The sequence below is a fragment of the Microcaecilia unicolor genome, chromosome 2 (assembly GCF_901765095.1).
Source record: "Microcaecilia unicolor chromosome 2, aMicUni1.1, whole genome shotgun sequence".
NCBI lineage: Eukaryota > Metazoa > Chordata > Amphibia > Gymnophiona > Siphonopidae > Microcaecilia > Microcaecilia unicolor.
This window is the reverse complement of record NC_044032.1, coordinates 578,939,131-578,961,142: the sequence shown is the minus strand read 5'-3', so window position 1 is coordinate 578,961,142 and position 22,012 is coordinate 578,939,131. Positions and strand designations below refer to the sequence as shown.

Here is a 22,012-nt window from a genome sequence, read left to right as displayed (position 1 = left end):
CCCTACATGTGAACTCTGGTCTGCTTTTGACTCCCGTCTCATTGGACCATCTGCTCACTGTGCTACACGTGCTCCTGCTTAAATATTTTGTTTGGCTCCATTTCTATGGAATTCTTTACCCCTGCTTTAAACGTTGAATTCTCTCTCCCACGCTTTCACTGTCTCCTTAAAGCCTATCTCTTTTTCCAGGCGTTTCCTTGAACTCCTAATTGCAGCATCATTTCTGGGTGACAGGTATTGGTGGGCAGTCGATTGTCTCTGTTCCCCTGCCCGTTTTTAGTCTTTTCTCTTCTTCTTCCTTTCTGCCTTATCTGCTTTATTGCCTCTGTCCTATTGAAATTGGCATTCTTTTCCTTATTCTTTAATACTATACACCACTTTGATTTGTAGTGAAAGGCAGTATATCACGTTCCCAATAAACAGAAACAGAAACCTGCCCATGCCCCTCTCATGTGACCACCTCCTTTGCAGTTACACACTAGAACATTTAAGTGCCAAGTTACAGAATACTGCCTATGCCTAACTAACTGCATAGTCCTCCCATTCCCACTTCTGTCTCATTCCTTCCCCAGCTTCCTATTCATGTTGCCTTTCACCTGGTTTTTTATGTCTCTCATTTCCATTCATTGCATGTATCCCCTACCCAGCCTTATCTATCTTCCTCTTCCTCTCATCCCCTCACCAGCTCCATCTCCTTCCTTGCCACTCTTCCCTGCTCTACTTCTAGCCCCATTTTGTTGCCTGTCAATTTAGCACCTAAAGTTAGGCCCCTAATTAACACCTAAATTTTGGTGCACTACATACAATTAGAGGAATATTGCATATTTCATTTAAACCGCAATCTACCCTCAGATTCTACATATGGCACTAGAAATTACATGTGCAAATTTGGGCACATGCCCATATCGTCTGTGCAGTTTAAGTGAGCAATGAGCTAATTAGCACCAATAATTGGGAGCTAATTAGCTCATTACTATATGCCTATATTGGCATTCATTAGCAACCATTTGGATTTGCACGTGCATCTTGCTCCGTGTATTCTATAAGGCTGTGCGTGCAAATCTTTTAGCTCATAACTGAAAAGGGGGGCATGGCCATGGGAGCAGCATGGGCAGGTCAGGGGCGTTCACTAAAGATGCATGCAGTATTAGAGAATTTTGGGGGATCTGCACCTAATTTACCAGTGAGGATTTACACCAGTTTCAGTTGGTGTAAATCCTCACACCCAAAAGTTGAGCGCAGATCCTGGCACTGCATGCTATTCTGTACACAGTGCCCAACTCGGAATCCCGTTTATAGAACAGTACTCGGTGCCCTTTTTTTTGGTGCTCAAATTTGGGTGCCATTTACTGAATCTAGCCCTTAGCCTGTAATGAATTAAATCCTTAAGCCTGTATTTTGTTAAGGTACAAAAAAAAACGCACACAGATAAGAAACCAGACAACTAATGGAGAAAGAGGAATACAAAGGACTACTACTACTACTACTACTACTATTTAGCATTTCTATAGCGCTACAAGGCATACGCAGCGCTGCACAAACATAGAAGAAAGACAGTCCCTGCTCAAAGAGCTTACAATCTAATAGACAAAAAATAAATAAAGTAAGCAAATCAAATCAATTAATGTGAACGGGAAGGAAGAGAGGAGGGTAGGTGGAGGCAAGTGGTTACAAGTGGTTACGAGTCAAAAGCAATGTTAAAGAGGTGGGCTTTCAGTCTAGATTTAAAGGTGGCCACGGATGGGGCAAGACGTAGGGGCTCAGGAAGTTTATTCCAGGCGTAGGGTGCAGCGAGACAGAAGGCGCGAAGTCTGGAGTTGGCAGTAGTGGAGAAGGGAACAGAGACTTGTTTCGTACCCTTGTCCATTGGCTCGTCTTATCCCACCTGGATTATTGTAGCGGTATTTATGTGGGTTGCCAGGTCTCCTTATTGAAAACTTTCCAAACGGCTCAGAACACAGCGGCGAGGCTCATCTTAAACGAACGGCGTTTTGCACACGCAGACCCCTTGCGCTTTAAACTTCATTGGCTGCCTGTACAGGAGCGCATTGCTTTTAAGATCTGCTCCCTAACACATAAAATCATCTATGGGGCTGCCCCGGAATACATGGTTCCCTTGATTGACCTTCCGCCCAGAAATGCCAACCCTGCTGCAAGGTCCTATCTCCACCTCCATTTTCCTAATTGTAAGGGAGTCAAGTATAAGAAAATCTTCGCCTCGTCTTTCTGTTATTGGAGTCCCAAATACTGGAATACGTTACCTCGTCACCTTAAAATTCAAGAGGACCATGCCCTTTTTAAGAAGTTATTAAAGACATTCCTCTTTGCTAAGACTTACCCCTCATCTTACCATGTTGATTAAAGTATCCCTTGTACCCAACCCTATTTAGTTCACTTTGTTAGTTTCTTCCCTCCTATTTACCTCTTTATGCTTGCCTAAGCTGTTAAGATTGTACTCTTATGTAATTCTCTGTAAGCCACATTGCGCCTGCATGTGTGGGAAAATGTGGGATATAAGTAACAAATAAATAAATAAAAATAAAATAAGAAGGATTTATCCATGGAGCGAAGTGCATGGGAAGGGGTGTAGGGAAGGACGAGTGTGGAGAGATACTGGGGAGCAGCAGAGTGAATACATTTATAGGTTAGCAGAAGAAGTTTGAACAGGATGCGAAAACGGATAGGGAGCCAATGAAGGGTCTTGAGGAGAGGGGTAGTATGAGTAAAGCGACCCTGGCGGAAGATGAGACGGGCAGCAGAGTTTTGAACCGACTGGAGAGGGGAGAGGTGACTAAGTGGGAGGCCAGCAAGAAGCAGATTGCAGTAGTCTAAACGAGAGGTGACAAGGGTGTGGATGAGGGTTTTGGTAGAGTGCTCGGAAAGAAAGGGGCAGATTTTACGGATGTTGTAAAGAAAGAAACGACAGGTCTTGGCGGTCTGCTGGATATGAGCAGAGAAGGAGAGAGAAGAGTCAAAGATGACCCCAAGGTTTCGAGCTGAGGAGACAGGGAGAATGAGAGAGCCATCAACAGAAATAGAAAACGGGGGGAGTGGGGAGGTGGGTTTGGGGGGGAAAATGAGAAGCTCGGTTTTGGTCATATTTAATTTCAGGTGGCGTTGAGACATCCAGGCAGCAATGTCAGACAAGCACGCTGAAACTTTGGTTTGGATGCAAGGTGAGATATCAGGGGTAGAAAGGTAGAAAGGAAAAGAAGTTTCGAGAAAACTACTGAAAATATCTGAGCAAAATCCATTTGAATAAAAATAATTTTAAAAACCTGTTGAGAAATAACAAGCATAATAAGGAAATCAAAAATGCTGCTAATTAATATAGAAGGCATTGACAATAATTATTAGTTTTTTCTGAACTTTAAAATGTTGAAATGTACAGTGTGAGTACATTGCTGTCACAGGAATATTTTTCTCATATTAGACAGTTTCCTGTTATTATGTGTCTAGCCTTGCATTCTTGTTCTGTATATTTCTTATTAAAATTAACAGGACAGTGCTTCAGATAAAAGCAGTGGGCAAATTATTAACAATTATAGAGTAATAAAACTTCCTATTTAAAAATCGTAATGGGAAGAGCAGACTTGTTTTCAAGTCTGCTTTCCGACTGGGCTGGCATAGCTCAGATACACCACGGAAAGAAGAAATTCAAGTCTGGTTGGAGGGAGAGAGGGCTGCTGCGGTGGTTTCCCGGTTGGCCATAAAGCAATCTTGTGGAGTAGTTTTGGAGAAGATGGTCCTCCAGTTATAAGTTTGGTCAGAGATAGAATAAAGTCACCTGCCATGCTGTTAGGCATTTTAGACTGAATAAGTGGCCTATATATATACACACACACACACACACACACACACACACAGTGTATTAGCTTTTGAATGTATTCCAAACAGTGATGGAATTCCAGAATGCATGGGATGAAAATAAAGGATCCCTCATAGAAAATGATGGAATAAATTCAAAACAAAACTTAAGTGACTTCATATCCGGAGTGAGCTTTGACAACAGCTCCAGAGGATGGAAAGTAAGACTGATGCCGAGCAGACTTCTACAGGCTGAATCTTGTAAATGGCAAGGTTGGATCAAGATCAAGGCTAGAGTAGGCTTCATTGGCTAGTCAAGTAATTGGGAAGTATGACTGGTAACTGGCAAATTTCTACAGTCTGTGCCCCAAAATTGGCAGTGAGAAATACTGATTAATTATGTGTATATAATATTACATTCAATGCATATGGTATAATTGTAGGTGCTGTGTATCTCTATGGGGTGGAGGGATTATAAGTGAATAAATGATACTAGTGAGTGGTGGGGGAGGGGATAACATTCTTAGAGTTGAAAGCAGCAGTATTGTGGTATTATGTTTCAAGATTATATCATATAACTGCGCAGATGAGGTTCGCAAGGGAAGTTGCCGACTGCCTTGTTTATGATGTCAGTGCTTAATCATGAAAGAAGTGGAACTTTCACAGAGTGGTAGATACAACTCTGGCCACCTTGTTTGGCAGAATGGATGGACCATACAGGTCTTCATCTACCGACATTTATTATGTAGAATTAAGTTGCTCTACTTTCACTCTTATTGCTAATGAGTGTCATTCATTTTATGTGACATCATACATGTGCACTGTCAGTGGTTACTTAAATAGAAAATTTTCTTTAAAACTTCATAAAGGTGCTAATGGATAGGAAGAAGAAAGGGCATCTACATTTTCCATTTTTATTTGGAAACTCTTCATAGAAAAAGTATATGTAGCCCACCAGGGTAGTTCACACACCTCCAGCTCAGCTCCCCCTTCCCTCCTGGGGTCCTGGGCAGGCACACACAAACAAAATTTCCGAATGGCTCTTTCTCTGCCAGCACACATGCAGCTCCAACTGGCAGGTTCTCTCACAAGCTGGGTATGGGCTGGGGCGGTAGACCGAAGGTACTCTTTCTCTGGGCACTTTCACTCCAAAGAAATAGTCAGAAGTCTGAGTTGCAAAAACTCCGACTTGCTTTACTAAACAGTAACTTGAAAAACAGTTCATAAACAGTCAACTTGGTCTGTACAATTTTCTCTCCTTCAGATGGTCAGCACAGAGCAAACATAGTTAATCATCTCAGGGCACTTAAGTTTACATAAGAACATAAGAATAGCCATACAGGGTCAGTCCAATGGTCCATCTAACCCAGTATCCTGCTTCCAACAGTGGCCAATCTAGGTCACAAGTACCTGGCAGAAACCAATTAGTAGCAAAATTCCATGCTACCAATCCTGGGGCAAGCAGTGGCTTCTCCCCTGTCCATCTCATTAACAGACTATGGACTTTTCCCTCCAGGACCTTGTCCAAACCTTTTTTAAACCCTGATATACTAACTGCTATTACCACATGCTCCTGCAGCGAGTTCCAGAGCTATTGAGTGAAAAAATATTTCCTCCTATTTGTTTTAAAAGTGTTTCCATGTAATTTCATCGATTGTCCCCTGGTCTTTGTACTTTTTGAAAGAGTGAAAAATCGATTCACTTCTATCCGTTCTACACCACTAAGGATTTTATAGACCTCAATTATATCTCCCCTCAGCCATCTCATTTCCAAGCTGAAGAACCCTAACCTCTTTAACCTTTCCTCATACAGGAGGAGTTCCATCCCCTTTAACATTTTGGTCGCTCTTGTTTGAATCTTTTTTAATCCCGCTATATGTTTTTGAGCTACAGCGACTACAATTGAATGCAATACTCAAGATGAGGTGGCACCATGGAGCAATACAGAAGCATTATAATATTCTTGGTCTTATCTCAAATATTCTCCTCTTGATTAAACTCAGTCCACATTTATCTCCTCACACAACTACTGCAGTTTCTCTAATGTCTACTCAGTTCCTTTATACACTCCTATGCTCATGACTCAGTGAGATGGAGTGGGGTAACAATCCACATCATATCCCCTTTGGTCCTTGACCCTTTGTTTCTATTTTCCTGATTTCTTCACTCATGTGGAGTGGTATTTTCATGTGATATCTAAGTCTGACTATGGATATTTTGCACAAAATGTCCAAAATCCAAATAGGAAAGAAGGTCATTTTTGAAAAAAGAAAAACGTTTATCTTTTCTTTCAAAAATACTGTTTTGAACAATGTTTTGTGCTTTGGATGTTTTGTTTTTGGTCCATTTTCTAAAAATAAATCTGAATAAATGTGAAACAGAGAGATTTATGCCATTTGATTATAGGAGGAGCCAGCATTTTTAGTAGACTGTCCCCCGGACAGCCCAGGAGAGCAATGGGGCACCCTAGAAGGCACTTCTGTGCACTTCATGAAAATGCTCCCAGGTCCACATTTCACCTTTACCCCCTTATCTTGTCCCCTGAGCCCTCCAAAACCCACTGGCCCCCACTGTACACCACTACAATAGCCCTCATGGGTGAAGGGAGCACCTATATTTGGGTTCAGTAGGGTTTTGCAGGAGTCAGTGCTAGGACTGCTGCTTTTTCACATACTTACAAATGATCTAGAGATGGGAGTAACTAATGAAGTAATTAAATTTGCTGATGACACAAAGTATAGCTATGTGATGCAAGGTTCCACATCAGGAGTCACCAACCAGAAAAAAAGATCTAGGTGTCATCGTTGATGATATGTTGAAACCCTCTGCTTAGTATGCGGTGGCGGCTACAAAAGTAAATAGATTGTTAGGTATTATTAGGAAAGGAATGGAAAACAAAAATGAGGATGTTATAATGCCTTGTATCTTTCCATGGTGAAAATACTGTGTGCAACTCTGGTCGCCTCATCTCAAAAAAGATATAGTGGAATTAGAAAAGGAACAGAGAAGGATGACAAAAATGATAAAGGGGATGGGACGACTTCCCTATGAGGAAAGGCTAAAGCAGTTAGGGCTCTTCAGTTTGGAGAAGCGACGGCTGAGGGGAGATATGATAGAGGTCTATAAAATAATGAGTGGAGTGGAACGGGTAGATGTGAATCAATTTGTTTACTCTTTCCAAAAATACTAGGACCAGGGGGCATGCAACAAAGTTACAAGTTATAAATTTAAAACAAATTGGAAAAAATATTTCTTCACTCAATGTGTAATTAAACTCTGGAATTAATTGCCAGAGAATGTGGTAAAAGCAGTTAGCTTTGCAGGGTTTAAAAAAGGTTTGGATAACTTCCTAAAAGAAAAGTCCATAAGTCATTATTAAGATGGACTTTGGGGAAAATCCACAGCTTATTTCTAGGATAAGCAGTATAAAATGTATTGCAGTGTTTTGGGATCTTGCCAGGTTCTTGTGACCTGGATTGGCCACTGTTAGAAAAAGGATGCTGGGCTTGATGGATCTTTGGTCTGTCCCAGTATATCAATGCTTACATTCATATGTTTTATGTTTATGTAAATCATGCTGGTACACAACACACACTACAGCACAATAAAAAGATGTCATTAGGGAAGATGATTTTGTAATGGGCACCTAACTTATACACCAGAAATGCAACTATATAATGCTCATATTTACAATCAAAAGCATGCAGAGTTTCCTTTTAAATTACTCCACAGCAAGCACGTATGCACTTTCATAACCTGTGACATGCACAAATTTCCTGACTTATTTTACATGTTTAAGTACATATGCTATAAAATATGCACATGTGCAAACTGTTTCATAGACTTGCCCCAGGGAACGCTTCCTCCTAGGTTGGATAAACAGGGATGTACAGGGTGTCTATACCCCAGGCAAATTTAGAAAAGGCAATTTCTGCACTACAACATTGTTTTATGTGCCAAAATACTTTCTAAAATTGCCCTCCAAGAGCCCAGAAGCAGGAGAACGTCAGACATCACACTGTAATTTCATAGCCCACAATGTCATTCTAAGTAAAAACAACTCAATAGGGAAACTTATTTGAATTTCAGGATTTCATTTTGAATAACCAAGCCAAGCCTTCCATCTGATTGCTTTTCAAAGCAAATGGAGATTTCTTCATTCCACCCCCTGCCAACAAGTATAATGTTTTTTACAGTTTGCCAAATTGGGAAGGTGCAGTTCTTTTTTTTTCTTAATTTTTTGTAACCATTGTCCAGGTCTTGTCTTTAAGCTCAGCTGTATTATAAGGGCACAATGGTTTTCTGACACCTCAATAAGTTTCCCACTTATGACAAGCTAAACAATTTGTTTTCACTCAGAGTGCCTGAATGCTGATAAGAGTTACATCTTCTCATAAGTATCAGAACAACCAAATGTGAACACAGAGTCATTTCCCTTATGATACCAATTGCACACAGCGCCTACTGAATCCTGAGGGAAGCAGAAGTGTGAAATTGCCTATCAGAATGTACTTGTTCAACTCTTTTACCTATTATGGCTACTTACTGCAATCTTTATTATGAGGTTTTGTGCTGAGTTTGTGTTGTATAGTCTGTTACTTTCAGAGGAAGTAAAAGACTGTCCTTGGTCTGTTTTAGAGACCTAAAAATCTTTTTTTATTATGGACAGACCACAACAGTCAGTTTAAGCCTGAATTTACTGAGAACGTTAAGACCTGGAAGGATTTGTCTAAGCACCATAACATCCCAAACAAATTGTAAACGAAAGCATAAGGACATTGAGATAACAGGAGTTGAAAGTTCATATACTCTGAATTATATCATAACACCTATTTATTTATTTATTTATTTATTTGTAACGCTTATACCCCGCACTTTCCCACTCATTAGCAGGTTCAATGCGGCTTACATAGTACAACATGTTAACAAAGTAATATAGAATGGATGTAGCTGTAATATAGTAAATAAAAGGTGGTCGTTTAGATATGGATAGGTAAGATGGGCAAGGAAGGAGGATGGTAGAGGTAGGGGAATTAGAGGAGGGTGTGTATTGGGATTAGAGTATTGTTTAGTGTGGGAAATGTAATGGAGGGTTAGGAAGAGGGATGTATTAGAGTATGTAGGGAGGGGTAGGAAGAGGGATGGACTAGAAAGGATTAAGTAGGAGAGCATATTCCACCTACAGCTTAAAAGGTTCGTATACTAAACTGCGTTAGGCACTAATACACGCCTACCCCCCTGTTTACTAAGCCACACGAGCAGCTGCCGGCTAATACATCCCATTCACTTTGAATGGGCTATGTCAACACTGCCACAAGGCAGCCAGTGGCGTGGCTTAGTAAACAGGGGGGCTAATGCAGCTTAAAAGTGCTTACCGCAGGACGTGCTCAAGCATCCTGCAGTAAGTTTGACATTTGCATGCACAAACTACACATACTAAGTATTTTAAATTTTTTTCTATGGAGGGGCAGAGAGTAGGCGTTTTTGTGAATAATTAGCACAATATATTACCGCATGATAAAAGATTAGCGTATGATTAGTGCATGAGCTCTTACCACCTACAAACTGGGTGGCAGCAAGTGCTCACATGCAAATTTTTGTTAATGGCTGCGTGCTAATGGCAACATTAGCACATGGCCATTAATTGAGAAAATAGAAGATCAGTCATTTTCTGGCTGCAGGAAAATTGTCTTAGCACATGGGAAAAAGCCGAATAAGGGCACGCTAAGGCCAACTTTTCCTGCAACTTGTTAAAAGGACCCTAAATTATCTAAACCTGTTCATTTCAGTGATGTTGTACAGTAGCATCAAGAACAATATGGCCATTCTACTGTTAAAAAAAGAAAACAGGTGATAGATTTGTCCTGGATCAGACAGAGAAAACTCCAGATCTACACCCTCAGTCAAGGCATTAGCATTCTGCATATTTGCATTGTACATGACACAGAGATTTATCTGGGTACTTATCTTTCATGCATCTTTGTGCTCAGGTTTTTGAAGGTACAACATAATAAAACCATCTGAATAAATCAGCCCAGCTGAGGTGTATTGAGCTATGCCAGTCAATTCTTTGCTTTGATATTTTTGTTTGATCTTTTGCATTTCCTATAAAGTCTTTCACCTTAGGAAATGGCAAGAGAAAATAAAAAAATCAACTATGTGCAGGGCCAGCCCTACAACTAGGCAGGTTAGTTGAAGGATAGACATAGGGCGGCAGCAGCAGTGGTGACAGGGGGAAGTAAGAGCAGGGAGCTGCTGGATACTTTGGAGGAGGACTGTAGGGAAGGAGGAAGATGCTGGACCCCTGAGGAAGATGTAGAGAAGGATATAGATACCAGAAACCTGAGGGAAGAAAAGAGAAAATGTTGGACATGGGGTGGGGTAGGAAAGGGGAGATGCTGGAGAACTGAGGTGGTAGGGAAGGGAAAGAAAATGCTGGATATCTTGCAGGGAATGGGAAGGCGAGGAGAGCTGCTGGACACCTGGGAGAATAGATAGGAGAGGAGGAGATGCTAAACACCTGCGCAGATAGGGAGGACAATGGGAGATGCTGAACATGGACAGGAAGTAGGGAAGGGAAGGCATGGGATGGGAAAATACTGGACTACATAAGGGGTAGGCCCTTGAGCCACCCAGGAAGAGGGGATGCACAATTGAAAGTTCACCTAGGGTATTGTATATCCTTGGGTCGGCCCTGAATACATGGGTCATGTTCCCTGAAGAGCAGTCTTTGAATATGAAAGGTTTTGTGAGTGGAGCAGGGGAGCAGGGGCGTAGCCATGGGGGAGTCTCGGGGGTCCAGGCCCCCTTTAATCTTGACTCAGCCCCCCCCCCCAGTGTCCAGGCTTATCTTGTCAGGTATCCCCCACACCACAACCTGTATGGTCCAGTTTCTGTCTCCCGTTCCTCCTGCCCCTGGTCTGGTGTCTCATTCACTCCTCGTGACCCAATGGTGCTGCTAATCTGCATTGTTCACTGCCAGTAGAGACACTGCAGTGATTGAAAGGAGCAGCCTCTGGGCCTCGGTTCTTCCCAAGTAGGTTTTGTGACAGGAGATGGCATGAGCCTAACTAGCCCATTCTGTGGGCTGAAGCCAATGGGCGGAACTTGCTGCCATATTGTGTGACCCCCAAACATTCACAGACACTATTTAAAACAATAGCAAACTTATGAGGTTTTTGACTGCCTATGTGTGGGATTTTTTTTTTAATTTGACAACTTTTTTATTTATTTGTAACCTGATGGGATTTTTCTTTTTTTTTTACTTCTGGTGGGGTTCCCACAACTTGGTCCTGAGGCTTAAGCAGAGCTGGGGCCTTTCATAAAGCTGCCTCCTAAATCAAGCCTACTACTACTACTACTATTTAACATTTCTAAATCAAGCCTCTCGTGGATCCATAAACAAGTCTGCCGCTCCAGAGCACCCACACCCAGGGACTGCGGCTCATGCTCCAGGACCCCCCAGAGATTTTTAAAAAAACCCTCGTTATGTATGGGAACCTTCAAATAAAAAAAACACACATAAGCAGTCATAAACATCACAAGTTTGCTACTGTTTTCAATAGCATCTGTATGGGGGTCACACAATATGGCAGGAAGCTCTGCCCACTGTCTTCAACCCACAGAATGAGCTAGATATGATCATGTCATAAAACCTCCTTGGGAAGAACCAAGGCCCTGAGGCTCGCTGTGGTGTCCCTACTGGCAGTGAACAATGCAAGTTAGCAGCAGCAGGGAGCAGGAGGGAGGGAGAGAAGTTTGAACCATTGGGGCAGGGAAAAAAGGAAAGAGGAGAAATGCTGGACCTGCCAGCGAGAGGGAGGGGCACAGAGGTGTTTGACTTGGGGAGGGAGAACTAAGGGCTGCTCTGTTCCACGGGGTTAGGGAGGGAGGGAGGGATAGATAGACAGGAAGAGGTGCTGAACCGGAATAGGGAGAGAGGGATAGATGTTGGATCAGCTTAGAGGGGTGGAAAGAAGAGAGAAAGACTAGGGAAGGGGAAGAAAGGGGGGGAAATGCTAGATGGAAGAGAGAGGGAGAGACACTGGAGAACCAGGAAGAGACATACTGAACTGTGAGTGGGGGGAGGGAGAGAAGAGAGAGGGATACTAGCCCCAGGGTAGGGGGTGAGGGAGGAAAATGGAAGCGAGAGGGTAGGGACAGGGAGATAGATAAGAGGTGATGGGTATGGCGGGAGAAAGGATAGGGACACAGAGGGGCAATGCTGGACATGGGGGCAGATAAGAACACAGAAGGGCTATAGGGCTATGCTGGACACAGGAGGAGATAGGGGCACAGAAAGTCTATGCTGGACACAGGGAGTGATAGGGACACAGAAGGACTATGCTAGATATAGGGGGATATTGACACAGAAGGGCTATGCTGGACACAGGGGGGTTAGGACATAGAGAGAGGGAGAAGGGCACAGAGGGGCAATGCTGTACATGGGGAGAAGGAGAGAGACACAGAGAGGGAAATGCAGCACAGGGCAAGACAGCGACACACAGGAGAGCTGCTGAATATAAGGGATAGATCAGGACACTCAGAGGGCAGATGCTGAAGCTAGAGAGGAAAGATAGGAACAGGGACACAGAGGGGAGATGTTGGACAGAACAGATAAGGATGCAGAAGGAGGATGGTGGACATGGAGAGAGAAGTAATGTCAAAAGGACAGGAGACATTGCAAAGACAAGAAAAAAACAGAGAAATGCAGAAAAGAGACACTGGGACCAAAGTGAGTAGAAAAATAAAATACTTAAGACAACAAAGATAGGTATTTTATTCTGAATTTATTAATTAGAATATATCAGCTTTTGGAAATGCACATCTCTGATATTTTCAATTTCAGTTTCAGTTTCACTTGTATTGCTGTATGCCATGTCTGACTTCTTGAGGTTTCCAGTTCAGTTTTTGTCTTTATATCTCTTAGTGAACTCTGGTCCCTTGTGCCATATTTTTCATGTGTAACCAAGGTGTGGTATTCTGCTAGCATGTAGAGTCTGTATAGAGATCTGGCTGGAGTCCTGTTTTTCCTTTTTTTTTTTTTTCTCTCACTAGGTAGTGTATTGGTGATTTAAGGCCTGGAGTGATATTTAAAGTGCTGCCTTTTCACAAGTAAGGTTGTTGCTTTTGAGTCCTGGGAGTTAATGCTATTATGGTAAGGTTCTGAGTGTGTTTTTGCACAAACTTGTGTACAGTGATTGCAGTAGAGGGACTGTGTGTTGGCGTTACTGAGGTGGCATAGTAAGTAGATTAGCTCTATAGGTACTGAGGTATTTTTCTAGGTTTTCTATTACAGGTACTTCACAATAAGCTTGGAACTGGAGAGGGTTTATGTTTTTACTGAGATGACACCAAAATCTGAATTTGTTTTTTAATATGGTGAGTTCCTGGGAAAATGTCGTTTTTCTGCTTTATATAAGAACATAATCATAGCCATACTGCACCAGACCAATGGCCCATCTAGCCCAGTATGCTGCTTCCAGCAATGGCCAATCCAGGTCACGAGTGCCTGGCAGAATCCCAACAAGTAACCAGATTCCATGCTGCCAACCCCAGGGATAAGTAGTGACTTTCCCATATCCACCTTAATAGCAGTTTATGGACTTTTCCTTCAGAAATTTGCCTAAACCTTTTTTAAACCCAGCTACACTAACTACTGTTACCACATTCTCTAGCAATGTGTTCCAGAGCTTAACTATTCATTGAGGAAATAACATTTCCTCCTGTTGATTTAAAAAGTATTACCATGTAACTTCATTGAGTGTCCCCTAGTCTTTGTACCTTTTGAGAGAATAAACAATCAATTCACGTTTACCTATTCTACTCCACTCAGGATTTTGGAGAACTATATCATATCTCCCCTCAGCTGTCAATGTCTCCAAAATTTCCATAAGTATATGTAGGTTTTATATTGATGCGGGACAGACTGTTTACTTAGAAATCCATCATCAAGTGCACTGTATGGAATTATGTAGGAGTATGTCAAGAACTACTCACACCTATATGCCTAGTGCCCCCCTCCCCAAGATAACTCTGCCTCCCCCCCCCAAAAAAAAAAAACAAATGTCAGGTCTGGCTACGCCACTGCAGTACAGGGCATAAAAACTACTTATATTCTGAAATATGTGCTATTTTCATGGTGATTACCTCTGACTGGCTACTGAGGATTTTGAAACAATATAGTTAATCCACCAATGTCAACTTGACTCCAGTGAATCTTTAGTTGTTCTTTTAGTTTTGTTATTACCTCTTTTCAATTTTATGGCAATGTATTGTATCATAGAATTTTACATGGTTTTCGAATAAAAAGGAATGCACTTATATTATTAGTGATAACATTTCTTTTTCTAAATGTTCTGTTAAGTGTTTATGCTATATTTGTGCCAGATAGCAAAAGAGAGGGTCAAGAAGCACAATGAACAGAGACAACACTAAAAAAAAAAAAAGGCCTTCAGGACTGGAACAATCAAGAGATCTTTAATCAAAGGACCTGACACGGACCATGTCTCAGCATACAAATGCCTGTGTCAGGGGTCAATTGGAGTAATGTTGCTCAAATGAATCACAAATATAATTTATCTTTAGATAAGAAAGCAAAGGTCCAGTCAGGCACAGCTTAGAAATATGTTTTGGAGCAACGCGTCTGTGTTCGTTAGCAAATTCCACCCAAAATAAAACAGAGCATGCTATATATTCAAGCAATACCGTAATGTATTCTTCTTGACCATGAATGTACACACATGATATATATATATATATATATATATATATATATATATATATATATATATATATATATACCATGATATATTCCATATATGTGATGTTCCATGTATGCTACCATGTATGTATGTACCTTAACGCAATACCATTTGTAATTCTGTTAACCGGAAATGGCAACCGCCATTACGGCAAATGTAAGCCACATTGAGCCTGCAAATTGGTGGGAAAATGTGGGATACAAATGCTACAAATAAATAAATATTCATGTCAGGCAGCATGGCCATATCCATGGCTGTCATGATTAACATGGCACTGGGTTCAGCCTCTGTCATTCTCTGGGGTTTGCAGGGGGGACAATGAAGAAGATTCATCCTCAAATAGGTCAAAGCATATGGCAGGTAGTGCATATGGTTTGTTGGGCAAGAGTTACAAAGGCACTCAGGACTGGGGGTTGCATTCTGCACATCCTTTTAATTTATTGACTTTTACTCAAGCTGATTCAAGTTATCTTTTTTGTCACAGCTTGCAGCAAGTAGGAGTATGGGTTACCTGAGTCATTTATGCAGTTGGTCAGGGTATTGCCTAGTATTTGATGAACAGCACTTGGGAGGCTCTGATTTGCCATTGGTGAAATTTTTGAAGCTGTTGCACTACGTGAAAGGAATGTGAATGTCGTCACACCAACCAGATGCCCCAGCTAGGATGTCATTGGAAATCAGTTCATGCAGTAATTCTCCGGGTGTTTTCTGAATCCTGAGTGAGCTGAAGGTGTTGTATAAGTAGGCTGTGGAAGACGAAGATTCAAATATTTTTATTTATCTATCCTGATTTATTATGTGCTTTTTTGAAAAACAATTCAGATGATGTACAGCAAATTAAGGACTCTGTTTACTAATGTCTGTTAATTAATGTACATTAGTACATATTAATGCTTATTAATTGAGTTAATGCTATAATATGCTCAACACTAGCATGAACTTATATTGCAGTTTTAATCAGGAAATGCAATATGAACATCTACCAATTTTTTTCAAGACCTCAGTGGTAACTCATTTCACATAGGATCACAGTCCTATGATTTACCCACTTCCCCATCGGTCTTACACAAATGTATTTACTTAAAGAACTATTTTAATCACTTTCAACAATTTATAATAAAATATCTTTACTTAACTTGCACAGAGAGACCTGCAACCAACATGAGTCATATTTTGCCAATCAGGCTGCATCAGGGTTAATCCTCTGTCTCTGAAACAAAAGATATTCTGTTAAAAATGCATAATGTATCTTCAAAAGTAGTGGTAAATCAAAAAAGCTTTTAACCTGCATACCTGTACCTTCCTCCATAAAAACCAAAATGGCGCTTGCTCTAAAGGAGCCGTCATATTAATTAATTAGATACTCATGGCAAAATCACCTGACCCAGCCTCTAATCGCAAAAAAGCTTCCCCATTCATATTAAAACAGCTCAATCTATTTCTAAATTCAAACCCTTGAGAAAAAAGGTGTTTAAATCAAAAATCCACTTTTGTTCTTTATAATTGAGCAATCTCTCAGAATTGTTGAAAATGATTAAAATAGTTCTTTAAGTAGATAAATTTGTGTAAGACAGATGAGGAAGTGGGTAAATTATAGGAATGTGATCCTATGTGAAACGAGTTACCACTGATGTCTTGAGAAATTGGTAGATATTCATATTGCATTTTTTTATTAAAACTGCGATATAAGTTCTCGCTAGCATTATAGCATTGACTGTGGGGCTCCCACTTTAAAGATTTTGGAACCTTGAATTTGATTTATTAATTTGAGTTAAGCACTTGCCCCTGGATTCTAAATATGGCACCCAAAATTGGAGGCAGATGTGCACCCAACTAAATTGGCTAATGAGCAAAGTAGTGCCAATAATTGGGTGTTAATTGACACTGATTGGCACCAATTTGAATTTGTGCACACATCTTGCTGCACGCTATCCAATAACAATGTGCGCCCAAATCCCATAGTGCACAACCCATAAGGAGGAATGGCCATGGGAGGTGCATGGGTAGATCAGGAGCATTCCTAAAATTTGCACAGTGTTCTAGAATATTGGTGATGTGCACCCAAATTGGACACCTGGAATTACATCTGGTTTCAGCAGGCATAAGTCCTGGCGATCAATGCCATTCTATAAAAGGCACTAATCTTTGAGGGGGGTCTTTTATAAAGGCGCAGTAGCGTGGGATCTAACTTTGACATTGGGAAGAGTCTGGTGAACTTGTTTGATAAGATTTGTAGATTTCATTGCTGTAATAGGAGCAATTATGGGGAAGAGGAAACTAAATTTGGTGGCCTCCTCTCCCAAGGTTATAGGCCCTGTGCAAGCTTCATTGACAAGGGCACTCAGCTGTATGAGAGTTAAACATCTCTTCGCCAGAGTTAGGTCCATCTTTGAGCCCTGTAGCTAGGACCTCACCAATACAACCCACGACACCTCTCAAGAATCTACATTTAGTTTCTTCTTTGAGAAAATAGACATCTTACAGGTAATATTTCTTTGAAAAAATGAAGCAGAGGGAGGCTGAAATGTGGTGGCTAAAGTAGACAGTATTGATCTGTCTGCATTTTTTGAAACCTTGCATGATATTGTTGAACAGATAGTTAACCTCTGAGTTTCATTTGTTTCCAACCAAGATAAAAGTTTGATTTTTTAAATATTAGGGATTTGTTTGTTTTCTGGCCAAAGGATATCATTCTTTCCTGACATGGCTCATGCCACAGAGCTGAGAAGGTGTGCATTTCGGAAGATGAAAACTCAGATCCTGGCCTTAGGGGCCTTAAGATTTCCATGTATATACTGGATCTCCTTAGATGGAAGTAAGTTTTTGTTTTGGACCCTTCTCAGTTGAGAATTTTCTTCACACTAAAGGGGTACAGATATTTCTTCTTGATGATGATATTGCTTGATAGTGTCATTGGTTGCAGATAGCTTATTTATTTATTTATTTATTTATTTATTTGTTACATTTGTATCCCACATTTTCCCACCTATTTGCAGGCTCAATGTGGCTTACATGGAGGGGCATAATCGAACGGAAACGTCTATCTCCATGGGCATTTATCTCTGAGAACGAGTCCGTGAAGGGGCGGACCGAATCGTATTTTCGAAAAATATGGACGTTTATCTTTTTTTGAGCTGGACGTTTTTGTTTTTCAGTGATAATGGAAACCGAAAGCGCCCAGCTCAAAAACGAATAACTCCAAGACATTTATTCGTGGGAGGGGCCAGGATTCGTAGTGCACTAGTCCCCCTCACATGCCAGGACACCAACCGGCCACCCTAGGGGGCACTTTTACAAAAAAAAAAAAAGGTAAAACAGCTCCTAGGTGCATAGCACCCTTCCCTTGGGTGTTGAGCCCCTCAAATCCCCCTCAAAACCCACTGCCCATAAGTCTACACCATTACTATAGCCCTAAGGGGTGAAGGGGGGCACCTACATGTGGGTACAGTGGGTTTGGGGGTGGTTTGGAGGGCTCCCATTTACCAGCACAAGTGAAACAGGTGGGGGGGATGGGCCTGGGTCCACCTGCCTGAAGTCCACTGCACCCCCTAATAACTGCTCCAGTGACCTGCATACTGCTGCCAGGGAGGTGGGTATGACATTTGAGGGTGAAAATAAAAAGTTGTGAAACGGCATATTTTGTGGTGGGAGGGGGTTTGTGACCACTGGGGGAGTCAGGGGAGGTCATCCCCGATTCCCTCCAGTGGTCATCTGGTCATTTAGGGAACTTTTTGGGGCCTTATTCGTGGAAAAACAGGGTCCAGGAAAAGTGCCCTAAATTCTCGCTAAAAACACATATTTTTTTTCCATTATCGGCGAAAGGCGCCCATCTCTGATTGGCCGATAACCACGCCCCAGTTCCGCCTTCACCACGCCTTCGACATGCCCCCATCAACTTTGTCCGCATCCGCGACGGAGTGCAGTTGAAAACGTCCAAATTCAGCTTTCAATTATACCGCTTTATTCGTTTTTGTGAGATAAACGTCTGTCTCCCGATTTGGGTCACAATATAGGCGTTTTTCTATTTTGATTATAAGCAGGATAGTACAGTACAGGCGATTGCCAATACCGGTATGAACAAATACAAAGTGGGGTTATGGTAAAGTAATGATCAAGTGTGATAAACACATTGGGGGTCATAAGGAGGAAAAGTTAGGTTATATCCAGTATGAACTTTTATATTGTTATATTGCGGGGTAAAGGCATTTAGGTTGGATCATTAGGGTATGCCTTTTTGAACAGGTTAGTCTTTAGGAGTTTCCAGAAGTTTAGGTGGTCGTATGTTGTTTTCACAGCGATTGGTAGCACGTTCCATAGTTGCGTGCTTATGTAAGAGAAGCTGGATGCATAGGTTGATTTGTATTTGAGTCCTTTGCAGCTTAGGTGGTGGAGATTTAGGTATGTTCGTGTTGATCTTGTTGTGTTTCTGGTTGGTAGGTCTATGAGGTCTGTCATGTATCCCGGGGCATTGCCATAGATGATTTACGAACCAGGGTGCAGATTTTGAACACAATACATTCTTTGATTGGGAGCCAGTGTAATTTTTCTCGTAGAAGTTTGGCACTTTCAAATCTTGTATTTCTGAATATAAGCCTGGCTGCTGTGTTTTGAGCAGTTTGAAGTTTCTTTATGATTTGTTCTTTACATCCTGCATAGATTCCATTACAGTAATCTAGATGGCTTAGTACCATGGATTGTACCAATTTGCGAAATATTTCGCTCGGGAAAAAAAGGTTTCACTAGTTGGAGCTTCCACATTGAGTGAAACATTTTCTTTGTTGTAGCTTTCACTTGACTCTCTAGTGTGAGATTTCGGTTGATTGTAACTCCGAGACTTTTCAGGTTGTCTGAGATAGGGAGGGTGTAATTTGGGGTGGTTATGTTGGTGGGTTTGAGGGATATACAAAGTGATGTCGTCAGCATATATGAAAGGGTTAAGGCCTTGATTGGATAGAGACTTGGCTAGTGGGGTCATCATTAGGTGAATAGGAGCCGTGATAGTGGCGATCCTTGAGGTACTCCACAGTCTGCTTTCCATGGTGATGATATGGTCGATTTCGATTTCACTTGGTATGTTCTAGTCGTTAGGAAGCCCTTGATCCAGTTAAGTACACTTCCACCAATCCCGAAGTAGTCTAGGATGTTTAGTAGTATTATGGTTCACCATGTCGAACGCACTAGACATGTCGAATTGCAAGAGAAGTACGCTTTTGCCTGTTGCAATTTCTTGTTTATATTTGGCTAAGAGGGTAATTAGTACTGTTTCGGTGCTGTGGTTAGAGCGGAATCCTGATTGTGATTCGTGTAGTATTGTGAATTTATGTAGTCAGTGAGTTGTTTGGTTACCACACTTTCCATCAGTTTGACTACCAGTGGGACTGAAGCTACTGGGCGGTAGTTGGTGATATCATCTGTTTTTTTATTGGTATCTTTTGGTATTGGGGTGAGTAGGATGTTGCCATTTTCCTTAGGGAAGAGACCATGTTGAAGCATATCGTTTAAGTGGGATGTGAGGTCTGCTATGAAGCGGTGGGGAGCGGATTTTAATAGGTAACTGGGGCAGGTATCCAGTTTACAGTGAGACTTAGAGAACCTTTTAAGTGCTTGGTTGACTGTTTTAGCAGTGAGGGGAGCGAAGCTTGTCCAGAGTCTGTCTTCTGGGTGTTCACCGGGGGTTGGCTCCAGACATTCGATGAAGTTTTCGATGCCAGTGATGTTTTGAGGTAGCGTGTTGCGTAGGTTTACAATTTTTTCATTGAAGTATTTGGCAAGTTTGTCTGCAGGTGGGATGTCTGTGTTGGTTGCGGAGTAATTATGGGGTAATAATTAGTTAAGGGATCTAAACTGTGTAAGTATTCACTTTCTATTTTTCTTCTTGAGCTGCCTTCTGGATATATTTTATCTTGTTAAGTTATGGGTGCTTGAAGTTGATGGTCAAAACAATTTACCTAGGCAGCAGAGGCTCCTGGCCCAGAAACAGATACTAAGCAGCACTTAACTGGACAGTGCTGCCAATTATCTGCTCTGACATCCAGGGCATAGTCCAGTTAGTGTTGAGAAGGTACATGAGTGGAGTCAGGGGAGAGATGGGAGAAATGCGGGCACTGGCACAATCACTGGTGCATACATAGGTAACTGGGCATTTTGAACCACATAGATAGCGACTCTAACTGTGCCTGATTAGATATGAAGGTACGGCAGTGAAAATCATCCATACCTGAATAGCTTCTGGTTGCCATGAAAGACCCGGATATTTAGTGCCAGTGCCCAGATAGGAACCAGCACTGAATATCCAGGGCTAATTTAGCTGGCACCAGTCAGTGTTTAAGGCAACCCTTACAGCCACCAGCTGAATATTTCCCCCTTTGGTTTTATTGTTTTGGGTTTTTTTTTCTTGAATTAGGTTCTTTTGATTTTTGGTAACTTTTCTTTTGTGCATTACGTTTGCATTTTACTCTAATGTACATCTTGAAATTATTAATTTTTTAAAAAGGCATATAAGCAGGATGCCATCGATCCAGAGAGGAATACCTAAAATGGTTGGTGGTCTTCATCCTGAAGCACATGGAAACAGACTTAAGGGCCCTGTTTGCTAAGCCGCGCTAGAGGCACATTAGTGCTTTTAGTGCACGCTAACCATTAGCGTGCGCTAATTGTATAGGCACCTACAATATTCCTACACATTTAGCGCACGCTAATTTTGTGCATGCACTAAAAACACTAGTGCACCTTACTAAACAGAGGTCTAAATTTGTATTTTTTATTTGTTACATTTGTACCCCACATTTTCCCACTTATTTGCAGGCTCAATGTGGCTTACATAGTACCATAAAGGCGTTCGCCAGTCGGTTGATAACAAATACAAGTTATATTGTGGTCGAAGTAAGGTAGGTGTGTATGAGGCACCGTGATGATGGAAGGGATGAAGATTGTACATTGTCCAGTATGATCATTGGCTATGTTGTGTTGCTGGGTGTGGGGATTTATGTTGGATCGGTGAGGTAAGCCTTTTTGAAGAGGGTGGTTTTTAGTGATTTCCTGAAGTTTAGATGGTCATGGATTGTTTCACAATGCAAAAAAGGTGAGACAGAAATATGATTAAGACATTTAAATACCCCCATGGTATAAATGTACAGGTGACGGGCATCTTTCAAGTGAAAGGAAGCTCTCAAACAAGGGGGCATAGGATGAAATTGAAATAGGATTGACCCCTGAGTAATCTAAGGAATGAAGGAAAGGGTGATAAATGTCTAAAACAGCCTCAGTGGAGGTGGAGAAGATGAGGATGGTATCAGAATTCAAAAAAGCATGAGAAAAATACAAGGGATCTCTGAGGGAGAAGAAAGAATTGTAGAGCTTAGTAGTTGGTGTGGATGGCAGACTGAATTGGCCGTGTGGTCTTTATCTGGCTTCATTTACTCTGTTTCTATGTTTCCTTCAGT

At 41.5% G+C, this 22,012-nt stretch overlaps 1 long non-coding RNA gene across 1 annotated transcript; it reads left to right on the top strand.

Moving 5' to 3' along the window:
* The first annotated feature begins 1,189 nt into the window (after positions 1-1,189).
* LOC115462731 lies at positions 1,190-16,716 on the top strand. The gene is made up of 3 exons (XR_003940936.1): positions 1,190-1,265; positions 16,031-16,037; positions 16,706-16,716. It is a non-coding gene; the product is annotated as an uncharacterized LOC115462731 (long non-coding RNA).
* The last annotated feature ends 5,296 nt before the right edge of the window (positions 16,717-22,012 follow it).